Source organism: Globicephala melas, chromosome 11 (assembly GCF_963455315.2).
Source record: "Globicephala melas chromosome 11, mGloMel1.2, whole genome shotgun sequence".
In the NCBI taxonomy this organism is placed as follows: Eukaryota; Metazoa; Chordata; class Mammalia; order Artiodactyla; family Delphinidae; genus Globicephala; species Globicephala melas.
In genome coordinates, this window is record NC_083324.2 from 19,612,332 (window position 1) to 19,627,160 (window position 14,829).

The 14,829-nt window shown below is 42.3% G+C and overlaps 1 long non-coding RNA gene across 1 annotated transcript in view; it reads right to left on the bottom strand.

Moving 5' to 3' along the window:
- The window catches only part of LOC132598164 (uncharacterized), a 155,510-nt gene that overhangs the window by 8,434 nt on the left and 132,247 nt on the right, over nt 1-14,829 (bottom strand). The window contains exon 2 of the long non-coding RNA XR_009565969.1: nt 9,975-10,089. This is a non-coding gene — a long non-coding RNA (uncharacterized lncRNA). The remainder of the gene's footprint in view (nt 1-9,974; nt 10,090-14,829) is intronic.

Below are 14,829 nucleotides of genomic sequence, written 5' to 3' on the forward strand. Positions count from 1 at the left end.
ATTTATCTTTCATCTTTAGTTGAGTCACATAAAAGTAGTCTTTATCTGAATAAAGTGAAGTTGGGTCTCAAACCTTCATTTAACGAATTGACTGATGGATGAAAGGTTTAAGACAGAATTCACATTGGAGGGAAATTAAATTACGTACAAAAACACTGGTTTAACTGTGGGACAATATTTGGCTTAGAACGCCGTCACTCTAGATATAACCGACTTTTATTTATTTTTAAACAGCATTTTATTTTTTTTAAAAATAATACCCCATGTCATCTTATTTCCACTCTGATCGTAAAATGAGATTCCGTGCTTAGCACCCCCAAAATACACATATATATCTATTTGAAATGATCAGCCGGCCTTTTCTTTGGCTCCTACCAGGAATGTAGGGAGGGAGAAAAAGGGGAAAAAGACAAGCTTCAAGTTATAATGTTAATTTGAAGGTAACCGGCCTTTCAAGAATTAATTTCAGCCAAAGCAATAATCATTATTTACCAGCGTGTGACATTTTTATCACTCATCATATTAGCAAATTTCCATTGAAAATGCTAAAATGGATCGTCATAAGGCAGATAACTGCTCTAGCTGTAAAAATGACCAACACAAGTGCCGGGACTCAAACATTAAATTATACTGTAATTAATAAAGACAGTTAAGCTGTCTACTAGCAACAGCAATTTAGGTAACCACATTTGATCGGCTATAAATTGTAACTACATTAAAATTCCAGAAATATTAGCAATATGGATTAGTTGATGGAAGTCACTGCTGATCACCAATTCTCTCCTTTTTTTTTTTTTTTTTTAAAACAACGGAAGCACAGGTCAGGTTGACCACAAATCTGTGAGCGAAGATCAGGCCTTAGCACTTTTAATCTTGTGAAACAAGCAATTACAAATAGTTGCATCGATTTGTTAAAAAGCTTTAGGTGACATAAATTGTTTCCTGTTTAGCTTATTGCTCTGATACATAAATGTCACCCAGTCCAGTATTAATTAGGCCACAGAAGAACACAGGGTGACTTCCAGGGACGCATTTGTCAGTCCTTTTGTGAGCTTTCTGGGGAGCTGCTCTCTCTGGCTCATTTCTAATTAGCGACAGAGAGAGGAAGGAAAAAATCTTTTGCTATGTGAAGTCTTTAATACCAGTTTAATTTTCAATTCTCAACTAAATTGTGGGATTTCGGACTTGCTTTCTTGCTACTTGACATAAAGCAGCACGTCTGAAAAACATCTTCCAAATAGAATAGTATTTACAAGGCATTTCAGCCTCTGAAAAGCTAATACGCCTCCCTTCTCGATATAGGGGACTGCACGGGTTTCCGTGGATTGATATTTCTACACTTAAAATACAATTCTAAACGGCTTGTGCACGTTCCTGACTTAACATAAATCAACTGCATCACGTACACTTTCTTTAGGTAGGCATGCCACTTAGAAAAATACATGAGATTCTGGGGGCAGGGGGAAAGTCTGGAGAAAATTTATTAAATAGAAGTTTTTACTGTAATAGAATATTAATGTAAGCCAATGCTTATTTGCCATAAAGCTGTTCCTTTTTTTCTTTTTCTTCCTTTTTTTTTTTTTTAACATACACATGCTTTTTATTATTTTGCACTCAAGCAAAAATTCCACATTCAAAGACTTTCCATCTAGTTGGGAATGTCTCTGGCAAGAAACACGTAAGAAATCCTGACCTCCAGAAAGACAGCAGACCGTCCACACTGAGCTTTAGCCCCACAAGGCCACGCATGCAAACGTAAGGTACACGCTAGTCAACAGTGTGGAATCCGGAAAAACAATTATTCTTTAAATCCTGCCTCACCGCTACTCCACCAGAGCACAGAGGAAAATGTTTGATTTGCAACATAAAAGATTCATTAATTACCGCTTGAATATTTAAAGCTATTTTGCAGTCTAACAGAGATAAAGCAGTGAATTAAAACCTCTAATAAAATTGTAAAAATATTTCGGTAAGTTTACCCGTGTTATGATTTAGGGAGAGATTCAAGCATTCTCACGGAATAGTCTTAGCAATTTTCAAGTGTGTATTTGGAAGAAAGAGCTAAGTGTTCTAGGAATAATTTGTTTCTCACTTTCAAATGTTTACTAATAATTTATTTTCGAATCAAGTTTGCTACATTAGAATTCCACCGGTGGAGGGAAAAGAAAATCTGTCAAGCAGGTCGGAGCACGGTGTGTCTGACCCAGAAATTAAACTACTTTCAAAAGTATTCCATTAGGCTGAAGGCTTTAGAAGCTATCACACGAAAAGTGGTCAGTTCCTGCCCACAAAATGCATCAAAACCTGAAAACACCCCACCCCAAGGATATAGCCTAACACTCCCTCCGACGCCTGCCCAGCATTAGATGTATTTTGTTTTTATGATCCTTGAGAGCAGCGCTCCCCAACCTTTCTGGCACCAGGGACCGGTTTTCGTGGAAGACACTTTCTCCACGGATTCGGTGGCGGGGCGGGAGGGTGTAGGAGATGGTTCAGGGGTAACGCCCGCGGTGAGAAGCGGCGGATGAAGCTTCACGCGCCCGCCCGCCCGCCCGCCGCTCACCTCCTGCTGTGCGACCCGGTTCCCAACAGGCCGTGGACCCGGGAGCAGTCTGCAGCCTGGGGGCTGGGGACCCCTGCTTTGGAGCATTTCAGTGTTTGGATCCTGGGATCCTAGAAGTAGTGCCCAGCACGCTCTTGGAATCAAATGCTAGGGAACCTGAATGCCAAGTGACCAGACCCAGCCCTGACCATACAAACTGGGTGACTTTAGCAAGTAAGTAACTTCATGCCTTTGGTCCTCCCCTTCCTCTTTCTGGTAATTGAGGGCATTTAACTACGTGACCAGAAGGGTTCCTTCCAATTTTAAGGTTCTAAAAATTCAATAACATATTCCCCTTGGGAACTTTTCTTGATGAAATCTACCATCTCAGCATGAACCAGTGTGTGTGGCACTCCATCTTTCACCACTATTAGAATGCTGTCCAACTGAACCCGGCCTTCTGACATGCCCTCTTAGGAGCAAATTTCACTAGCATGCATGCTTGCAACCATCCACCCATCCATCCATAAATAAGCATTCAATGCATTCAATGACCTGCTGCAACTCAACACTGGACGTAAACTGGGAACAAGATAGACACAGCGTTGGCCCCACTGTAGCCCATGGTTCACTGGGAAGAGAGTTCTTAAACATTAGCTTGCACTGTAATGCACTGAGTGCTAATGAGAAGGGAAGTCCAGGAATACACAGGAAGACCATCCATTCACTGTGGGCAGTCAAGGAAGCTTCTGGGAACACACCATGTTTAAGTGAAACCCAAAGGATGTCTAAGAGTATGGCAGCTCGGAAGAAGAAATTGCTCTAAGCAGAGGCAAAAGAGCTGGAGTCTGAGAGGCATGGACTTCACGGCAGGGTCAGCAAGAAATTTTACAGAAAAACACTAAATAGAGTCAGCCTGGCAGGGACCATATATCATGCATACGGCAGAATCATAATTTTTGTTAACAAATCCCAGTGCTTTCCACCGTCCAGCTCAGTAATTCCTGAGGAGTCGATGCTACATCAGCTTCGCATTCCGGGGAGGGAAGCGCCCCTCTCTTGGGGCCACGCTGGCCACTTCGCTCCTCCTGGGCCCCAAGCACACTCGCCTCAGGGCTCAGAGTTTCCCTTCCCTTTGCAGTGGATGGGCTTTTCCTGGCTCTCCGTATGGCACACAGGCTTCTTCCCTCCAAACATCCCAACAGAGAGGCCTTTCCTGACCATGCGGTGTCCATGGTACCCTGCCTGCCTGCTCTACCCTCCACACCCCACAGCCCCCTCACGCACTTTGTTGTTTCCACTCCACTTAGTGCCTCATAGCATTCTGCGTTCACGTGTGTCTTTGCTCACGGCCCATCTCCCTCCGACGACAAGGGCACAGACCCTGGCTGTGTGCTCAGCTGCTGCGTCCCCAGCACGTGGACCAGGAATCGACACTCAACGGTTGTTGAGTGAAGGAACAAACACTACCCTGCCGGGAAGGGAAGAGGTGGAATTGGAACTCCTACAGTCAGATTCCAGAGCCTGCCTGCGTAAACCATTCCACTGTATTTCATGGCCAAGCAAACCAAGTATCATTTCTAAGATTCTCACACCAAACCTGCCAGGTAGGAACGATCACCCGCATCTCACTGATGTGGACACTGGGGCTTTCTAAGTAACACACTCAAGGTCGCGTGGAGGAGAAGCTGGAGACTTGGCATTTGCCTCCATGGCTGGTTCCTTTAGCCCATTTACTGGCACTGGTCACACCACTTACCTCTAAAGGGCCTCTCACCTAAGGTACCACATGTGCTCATGTGACAATATAGCTTTAAAGTGGAATCACTGACATTCTTTTTTAAGATATTACAAAGTTATCAAATAACATGGAGAAAAAACATTTAAATGGGAGCCCTCTACAGCCTGTTGTGCCCACCATTTTTTTTTAATATAATTTTTATTTTATATTGGGGTCTAGTTGATTCACAATGTTGTGTTAGTTTCAGGTGTACAGCAAAGTGATTCAGTTATATATACATATGTGTGTGTGTGTGTGTGTGTATATATATATATATATATTCAGTTATATATACATATATCCACTCTTTTTTAGATTCTTTTCCCATATAGGTTATTACAGAATATTGAGTAGAGGTCCCTGTGCTATCCAGTAGGTCCTTGTTGGTTATCTCTTTTATATATAGTAGTATGTTTGTGTTAATCCCAAACTCCTAATTTATCCCGTTGTGTCCACTATTCAATACAATGGCAAGAGAACAGTGCCCAGGCATGGACACACTCCGAATTAATTGTGTATCACAGGGTCTTTATGATTTGCCTCCCGTCAAAGAGGACTGTTTCTGCTCCTTCCTGAAATGGAGAGCGGCCTGACACATTCCTTGAGTTTTTTTTTCTATAAAATCCCCTAAAAGTCTTTCTCATAGGTACATAAAAAGTTTTATATCCGGAATCCCCATCTTAGCTGAGATCCCTTGTCCCTGACAGGACACTTAGAGGGACGGTGAGCTCCTCGAGGACAGGCTCACTCTGTCTTGCTCCCTGTGGGACCACCCTGAACGTGCCGTGTGGGCAATGAGAGTGGCTAAGAGCAGAAGCAGAGAAGCCCGGGACTGAAGCCAGATAAATGGGATTTCAGTCGCCCTGGCCTCTGGATAACTGTGCAAATGTGGGCAAATGTCTCTAAGCTTCAGTAAAAATTCTCACATGGCAAGACAGGTATAATGACAAAACGAGATTTCATGTGTGTATATGTGTGTGTCAAGAGTGAGCCACGGAATTTACTCCTAAGAAATGGGATAAAGTGTTGAGAAAACCAGACTCAGTGCCTGTCCTCCTGTATTTTGCTCTCTAGCTGGATGTACTCAGCCTCACACTGGAATGTAAACTTCCAGGTGTTCCAAGGATGTGTCACACACAGAGAAATGTGCTCTTGAGGGGAGGGGTCAAGAAAAAGCTCTGCAAAGACAAAAGACTGAGTTAAGACCTGAAAGGTGAGCGAGGATCATCTAGGTGGATGTCCAGTGACTTCGTTTCCCAGCAGTCATTTCTATTCTGCAAGTACAGCACCCTTATTCCTTGGGTTCCTCTCCCACGCTGTCCATGTTACTTCGGTAGGACTTTTACCTTCCTGCTCAGAGCTCATCCCAAGACTTTTATGAAAACTGTTGAGAGAAATACTCTTCCTGAAGAAACTGTTGACTGGCCAGGCCATGAGCTTAAAAGCTACGCTTGGCTGCTTGTGCTATAACACGGAAAGGAGCCGCCTAAGTAAAAGGAAATAAAGGAAACCAGAGACCGAAGAGGAAGAGCCACAGGTAGAAGCCCAGAACTAGACTAATAGCTGATACCGTGGCTATGTACGCAATAGAGTAGTCAGGCAGGCAGCGGGATCCCGTAAGACAGCTTTGGAAGAGCCGAGGAGAGAGCCCAGGGGCTGTGCAGGAGGCCGCTGTACTGCAGGTCAGTCAGAAAGGATGAGGTGAACAGTGACGATGTGGATAATGAGAGGGAGGGACCCAGGAGGCCATTTGGAGATCAACTGGGTAGGATTTGGTGACCGACTGAATGCAGGGTGTCCTACACAGAGATCAGACTTGTGGTTGCCAAGGGGATGGGGGTGGGAGTGGGATGGATTGGGAGGTTGGGATTAGCAGATGCAAACTACTGTATAGAGAATGGATACACAACAAGGTCCTACTGTATGGCACAGGGAACTATATTCCATATCCTGTGATGAACCATAATGGGAAAGAATATGGAAAAGACTGTATATATATATATATATATATATAAAATATATATATATATATGTATAACTGAATCACTTTGTACAGCAGAAATTAACACAACATTGTAAATCAACTATACTTGAATAAAGTTTTTGTTTTTTTTAATTAAAAAAAAAAGACTAAGAGCTGAGACCAAGACCAAGACCAAGACCAAGACAGGAAGCCAGGAGGGGAAGGGAGACTGAAACCGACCCTGGGAACAAGAAATACAGATATACTGATCACATCATTTGAGCTCCTGGATGCAGCCATGGCTGAAGCTAGAGGGATATTCCTGGCTTTCAATGATGTGAGTCAAGAAATTCTCTTGCATAGGCCGGTTTGAGGTGGCTCTCTTTCTTTTGTAATCAAATAGTCGTAATGACTATACCGCGAGGCAGGAGGCAATTCACAGAGAAAACAACATGCATCAAGGCCCTGCTACAGAAAAGAGTATTCCAAGTTCAAGGATCTGAAAGGAGGCTTCCAAGTTCAAGGATCTCAAAGGAGGCCTGTATGTCTGGAGCTCCAAAAGTAAGGGAGAGCACAGGTTAGACGATGTTTAAGACAGAAGCCCAGGCTAGACCACGCATAATCATGGCTTCATAAAAAAAAGTCATGTGACATGCCAAATACATGTTCTATCTGATGCTTCTCCTGTCATTGTGCAATTAAAATTACAACTCTAAAACACAGTGGTACTAGGGAGAAGACTAGCACCTCTTCGGAGCTGGAAGACAGGCAAAATGTGCTCTCACCAAACCCAACATCATCCAAGATGCTAAAAAGGGATAGCTGATCACTGGGAAAAAAACTTGGCTGTGTTTTATACTGTTTCTCTCATTTCTTTTTCTTTTCTTTTCTTTTTTTTTTTTTTTTTGCGATACGCGGGCCTCTCACTGTGTGGCCTCTCCCGTCGCGCAGCACAGGCTCTGGACGCGCAGGCTCAGCGGCCATGGCTCACGGGCCCAGCCGCTCCGCGGCATGCGGGATCTTCCCGGGCCGGGGTGCGGACTCTCAACCACTGCACCACCAGGGAAGCCCTCTCTCATTTCTTGATCAGAGGGAATTAGTCTTCAGGCTTGACTGAACACAGGCTCAAATCCAGACTCACAGCTAAACAGAGAGAGGGGTCACTAATGCTTGAGTTTACCTCTCCAAAAGTGGTGATTTTGCAAAAAACGTCTTCATAGTCTCAAATAAGCAGTCATTAAGAATATAAAAGATGCTAAAGAACAGAGCAAGGCAAGACATACAGACAATGGACTCAAAGAGTAGCACATATGTGATGTGTCTGTGTTTCCTTCCCCACCTACTAAATAATAAGTCTTCTTCTCTTCCACCCTCCATCCCACGCCAAACACTCCATCTCTTGGTGTATGAAACTCACTCTCTCCAACCACAGGTGAGTTTCCGCTTCTGAAACTCAGCTGGCACACAGCCATATGATAGTGTCACTGTTTCTACCCAGTGTCCAAATTCTGATTGATGCTGTCTATGCCGTACCAGCTGCTGACTATTTTGAATATTGCCCCTAGCTTCCTCTGTGCAGTAAAGGAGGAGACCACTGGCTTCCTCTGTGCGGTAAAGGAGACCACAGGCAGTGCCGTATCTGTGAGTCTGGAGTCAGGGTCCCCTGTCTTCACCATCAGAGACGTCTAAGGGAGGACTATAGCCCAGCCTGGGTCTTCCCCTCCTCTCCCAGCCAATCATAATAACCAACGGCAGGAGAGACGTCCTCTAACTGGCCATGCCTGTGGGGAATATTTACTACACTCATCAGAACCATATTGAATAGAGTAAAACTGTTCCTTCTAAAAACTACCACTGATGCCAGGGAGGCTAAAACAATTGTCCACTACCCCCACTAGTGCTATGTATTGTGTTGAGCTTTCACCACTGAAAGACATAATCCCCAGCCCTCAAGTTGCTTATTATCTAGTTACACCTTAGAGATGGATCATTCAACAAACAAACCGTTATACTGAGTGCCTACTGTGTGTCGGACACCTTTTTACTTTCTAGGGGTTCAGTAGTAAACAAAGCAGAAAAGAATCCCTGCCTCCTTTTACTTCCTCTCTAGAAAGGGGAAACAGATAACAGCAGGTTAGATGGTGATAGGTAGTCGGGAGAAAAATAGCAGGGAAGGGGGATAGAAAGTGCCTAGAAGAGGGCTGGTAGGCTGGTTGCCATAGTAAAGACCTCCATCCTAAGGTGCTATTTAAATAAAGATCTGAAGGAGCAAGGTGGCTAGATATCTGAGAGAAGAGTGTTCTACGAAGAGGGAACAGGGAAGGCAAAGGCTCTTTGGCTAGAAGAAAAAGAGTGCGGAAGAGGTGGTAGGAAACAAGGACAGAAAGGTAATGGAGCAGATGATGTTATGCATCAGTGACCTCACTGTGAGGACATTTGCTTTTCTTGTTGGTGAGATGGAAGCCACTGGAGGTTACGAGCTCAAGCGTAACATCCACTGACTTGGATTTTAACAGGATTCCTCTGGCTGCTACGCTGTGAATGTAGGGAACCAAGTATGGAAGCAGAGGCTTTGGATGGAAGAAAGACTACAGTGGCTAGAACTAAGGGGGCAGCAGGAGAGATGGTGAGGGGGAGTTATAGTTTGAAAACAGAGCCAACGGAATTTGCCGCTGACTATGGCCCATCATGAGAAAGGAGAAGGGTCAGCAAAGACTCCAAGGTGTTCTGGCACGAAAAACTGCGAGAAAAGAGTTGCCATTGACCAAACTGGGAAGACTTCAACAGGAACAGGTACAAGGTAATGTCAGGAGATTGACTGATACTTTTAAACCCAAACAGGTTTGCTGACCACCCAACCTGAGATGTTGAGGAGACAGCTGATTAAAGGAGTCTGGAGTTAGGGAAGCAGATGGAGCTGGATATGTGCACGGGTGTGTGATGGGTCAGGAGAGAGTAAATGATATTTTGCTTTCAGTAACACAGGGAAGGTAGAAAATCCTGGTCCCGTGAAAACAGAATCTAATTTGGAGAAACTGAAAAGTTTCAATTCAAGAAAATCAAGAATTGGGAGATCGAGCAGAATTATTTTTGGCCCAGTATCACGTGACTTACTTAATGAACTTAAAATTGATGTCCTTGGGGTGGGGGGGCGGGAAGTCCCCTATGCTAGCCTTAAAGCAAAGGAGATGTGGTAATTACTTAGTGCTAAATTAAGTTCATAAAGTAAAAATTTGTAATTTGTAGATGAGACCTAGAAATTTGTGTGTGGTGGTGGGGTGGGGAGAGAAAGAGCATGTTGTGTACATATAAGCAACTTCTAACCTCAAGTAGTTCCTGGGTTGCACATTTTTAAAGAGTCACTAATTTAAAACTAAACATTTTCAGAAAGATCAGTTCACCTTAGGTTCATTCGCTCTCAAAAGTCCCTCCTTAATTACAAAACCTGCATAACTCATTTCCTTTGGTGTGCAAAAAGGTGTGTAATTAAACCATCAGCATAATACCTATCTCCATGTAAAACCCACACTTATGAACTTTAACTGCTGAATAAAACCTCCTATTACATGACCATTAAGTATTATGAATAAAGCAAGTCATGGTAGGACTTGATTAATTTTTATGCACTACGGATTATGTCGAGAAGAAATTTGATTTTGGTGGGTCTCCTCCAGGGCAACCCCACTCACCGTCTCTGATGGCTTCACCTCAAGAAAGGCATGTGCTGAGTTGGCTTAGGGAAAAGGCATCTGACCGCACTGTGGACCTCAGTTACTCTTGCTCAGGGAGAAATCTCAGGCATCCCTAAAAAATAAACAACACAATCATCAGCACTGGAGAGAAAGGAAGCAATGGCAATGGCTGGGCAAAAAAAAAAAAAAAGTTGACTCCCCTGGGTATATTTTCCAAAGCTGACATCTTTTAAAATTAATACATATTTTAACTTTTTATGCCAATACGTAAGAATCTCAGTTTGAGACTGGAGTATTTCATCTGGAATTCTAAAAACAATCAATTTGTGCCTCAGGAGCTTGACTTGAAGATTCTCAGTTTAGACGCTGTTAGGGAAAAGGAAGAGTTGTGAATGGCATCTCAAAACCCCTTGTGGAATTTATTCTATGAACTTCTGAGTAGGTCAGCAGGATGTAAGAGCAGTGTCTCCAAGCAGAAAGAACTAAAGTTGACCAGCAAGTAGAAAGACAAATTTGGAGCAGAGAGAACCAAAACTTAGATGCTTGGGTCTGAGAAGTACCCAATACAGTGTCCCTGCCAGGGTAATGTCCGAGATCCCAAATAAGGCTATAAGGATTCCAAAAGTGAAAGGACCTAAGCCAGGGTTAACTCACAGACAAAAAAACCAACCAAAAAAACCCCATTGCCGGGCTTCCCTGGTGGCACGGTTGTTGAGAGTCTGCCTGCCGATGCAAGGGACACGGGTTCGTGCCCCGGTCCGGGAAGATCCCACATGCCGCGGAGCGGCTGGGCCCGTGAGCCATGGCCGCTGAGCCTGCGTGTCCGGAGCCTGTGCTCCACAACGGGAGAGGTCACAACAGTGAAAGGCCCGCGTACCTCAAAAAAAAAAAAAAAACCCATAGCCAAGAGCGACTGACCAGGACATAACCATGGGAAAATGAGGTGGTAGGCAAATAGCCTGAGAAAAAGCTTTCAAAGTCCTGGTGTTTAGAGTGGTAGGAGAAACATGCAAAGTGTTTCTGGGACCTCCCTTCCAGAGGGCCTCAGGAGTGGATTGGAGCCTAGAAACTGAGGGGTGAGGTTAATAAGGTAATAGTGCTAGAACCCAGGTAGGGTAAAGAACAGGTAACAGAGGTATAGGCAGAGACAACTTCCCGTGAGCATTCCCTTATCTGCCTCGTCTCTTCCTCCATACCCTGAAGTATAAAAAAAACCCCAACAGAGGGAGTCTGCTCTTGGAAAACAGCCGTGTCCAAAGTGGAAGCACAAGCAAATTCCATGAGGGTCAGATTCAGCTTGTAAAGAAGTGGAAAAATGATAGGGCCAAATCCAGACTATAATGCTAGAGGATCAAACACCCCTCTCTTCCCCCAGGGCTTGGCCTTTAGCTTCTCCTTAGAATCCACTTTGCTAGACACGTTAGTTGACACTCACAGGGTGCATGAGCTTAGAGGGAAAAATTAGTCACATCAGTAATACATTTACTATTCAAGACAGATAGCTGTCATTTATATATGAAATCAAAAGTAGACTTTCAGCATAAACCTTTTAGACAACACTCCTGGGGGCGGTACTCCAGTAAAAAGCAAAGTCCTAGAGGAATACTGTATATGATAATGATAGTATACCAAAGCTTGCTTTGCTTTGTACAAAAGCAAGGACAAAAACAGTACACATTCTTAATAATCCAAACCTAAATTCTAGTTAATACCAACATACAGTGTTGACGTGTGGGCTCAGATCTGAGAATATAACAAGAGGAAAGGGAGAGCAAACTAGAGGAGTTGTCTTTTTCAAAGGGAATAAATTGCTTTTTGTAAGTTTAAGAAATATATAGGAAAGCATGGATATCCTGATGTGTTGTCCCTATTTTAACAAGAACTAGCAGTAGAGGGCAAGGGAAAGATGGAAAGTGTAGCATATAGGAAACAGAAAACATGATAGCTAAAGTAAGTTTTAATACAACAGTTTTACAGTAAATATAAACATGTTAAATCCAAAATCAAAATATAAAGACTCTGATGTTATATTAAAAATATAAGCAATAGTAATTTTTTTTCTATAAGAAGCACACTTAAACAAAATGGTACAGAGTTTAAAAATAAAGCAGTGAAAAAAAAAATAAAGCAGTGAATAAGGAAGACCAAGAAAATATGAACCAAAGAAAATAGTGGCAACTATCTCATAAGAACAGTAAAGAAAGCACTTTTTGGAAAAAAATATCACACTGGACAAAGACATAAATCATAAGCCTTACAAAGGAATAAGAAATAAAAAAAGACACAGTGATAATAAACACTTAACATGTGACTAATAATATAGCCTCAAAATGTACTCAGCAGCAGTAAGAGTTACTTACAGGAAGAAATAAGTAAGTAAAACATTGTAGATAAAAGATTTAACAAATTCCTCTCAGAATGTGTTGGACCAGTCAGAAAATGAAGAGCACAAATATGGAACATTTGAATAAACTGATTTGTAGGCTCAAACTAGTAGGGGTAAGTGTATGTGAAGAGAACAATATATCAAACAAAAACTATACATTCTTTTTATAAAATAATGTAAAAAGTATACATTATTTTTATTTTAGTCATACACATAATATTCCCCAAATTCGCCATGAACTAATTCACAAAAGAAGCCTGAAAATGCAAAAGAATCAATCTGAAAAATTACATTCTCTTACATAATAGCTTAAACATTCCACATGTCTAAAAACAAAGTAACCCTGACTTAAGTGAAAATCAAAATCAAAAAAATTATACTAAAAAGAAATCACTGTAAAAATGCTAAAGTCGTTTTTAGATGAAAATATACAGCTTTAAAACACTTGATGGTAAGTAAAGAAGCATTACAAATTATTTCAAGAAGCTGAACACTTCTACTGCTTCAGCTGGGATGAAATGACAAGGAGTTGATTTACCTTCCTATTTAAGCAAAAACCAAACAATCCCCACCCACCCCCCCACCACCCACCCCCGACACAAAAAAAACCCTACAAAAACAAACAAACCAGTTTTTGAGACACAGGATAGCAGATAACAAAGAACAGTGATCCTTAAGAAATGGGAAACAAATAAGATGAGGCCCATGATAACTCCAGACTGCAGAGTTTGCAGCCGGAAGCAGTTTGCAGCCTGAAGTAGATGGAGTGGAAGTACAGGCAGAGGTTGGTGTATTAGAGACAACAGTAGCCAGTCCTCACACAGTGCTGGCAACAGTGACTATTACAATCAGCCAGAATAATAAAACTTCAAGATTCAGAAGGCACTGACTGATTAGCATACTTAGAAGGGTCCGGCCTCAGTGGTGAGGATTAATTACTCTAGAGTAAATATTGCTCAGGCACTGCCTAGCAAATCCTAAAATCCAGACTAGCAAATCCAAGGAGCAAACTATTTCCAAGTAACTTAACTGCATCCCAGAACAAATCTCAAGAATATTGATAGGAATAAAAAAGTATCTAGCTCCCAACAAGGTAAAATTCACAACAACTAGCATCCAATCAAAAATGACCAAACATGGGGACTTCCCTCGTGGCGCAGTCATTAAGAATCCGCCTGCCAATGCAGGGGACATGGGTTTGATCCCCGGTTCGGGAAGATCCCACATGCCGTGCATCAACTAGGCCCGTGTGTTACAACTACTGAGCCTGTGCGCCACAACTACTGAAGCCTGCGTACCCTAGAGCCCACGTGTCACAACTAGTGAGCCTACATCCTGCAACTACGGAAGCCTGTGAGCTCTAGGGCCCACGTGCTGCAACTACTGAGCCCGTGTGCTGCAACTACTGAAGCCCGTGCACCTAGAGCCCGTGCTCAGCAACAGGAGAAGCCACCACAATAAGAAGCCCATGCACCGCAACGAAAAGTAAGCCCTGCTGGCTGCAGCTAGAAAAACCCGTGCACAGCAGTGAAGACCCAATGCAGTCAAAAAAAAAAAAAAAAAAAATACCAAACATGACAGGAAACAGAAAAATATGACCTATATAAGAAAAAGAAAAAAAAAAAAGAATCAAAACTGTCCCAGATCTATCAAAGATATCTGAAGTAGCAGACAAGGATATTAAAATAGTTGTTGTAACTGTATTCCATACCTTTAAAAGTTAAATGGAGGCACAGAAGATATTAAAAAAAAAAAAAAAAAAGACCTGACTTGAACGTCTAGAAATGAAAACTACTATGCCTGAGATGAAAAATACAGTGGATGGGATTAATGGCAGTTTAGACATCATAGAAGAAAAGAAAAGTGAACTTGAGGTAACAGCAATAAAAACTATCCAAAGTAAAAAAGAGAAGAGGGAATGAATAAAAGATAAAAAGTTAAAAGAAGGGGAAAAAAGAATGAAAGGAAGGAAGGAAGGAAGGAAGGGAGGAAAAGAGGGAAGCAAGGAATAGGGGGAAAAAAAAGAGCATCAGTGAGCTAGGGGACAACTTCAAGCAAGATAATATACATCTAACTGGAATCCCCAAAGTAGGGAGTAGGACATAAAAATATTTGAAAAAATAATGACTGATTTTGCCCCCCAAATTTGCTAAAAGCTCTAAACCCACAGACCAAGAAGCTCAATGAATCCCAAGTATTAGAACCATGAAGAAAACTACACCACAGCACATTATATTCAAATTGCGCAAAAACAGTGGTAAAGAAAATCTTAAAAACTGCCATCGCTAAACCCGCACATTTTATAGAGGAACAAAGAATGACTGCAGATTTATCATCAGAAGCAACACCAGTGAGAAGACAGTGGAGCAACGTCTTTAATACAATGAAATGAACTGTCAACACAGCAATCTAAATCCAGCAAAAAAAATTCTTTTTAAAAAGAATATGAAATACAGACTTTTCCAC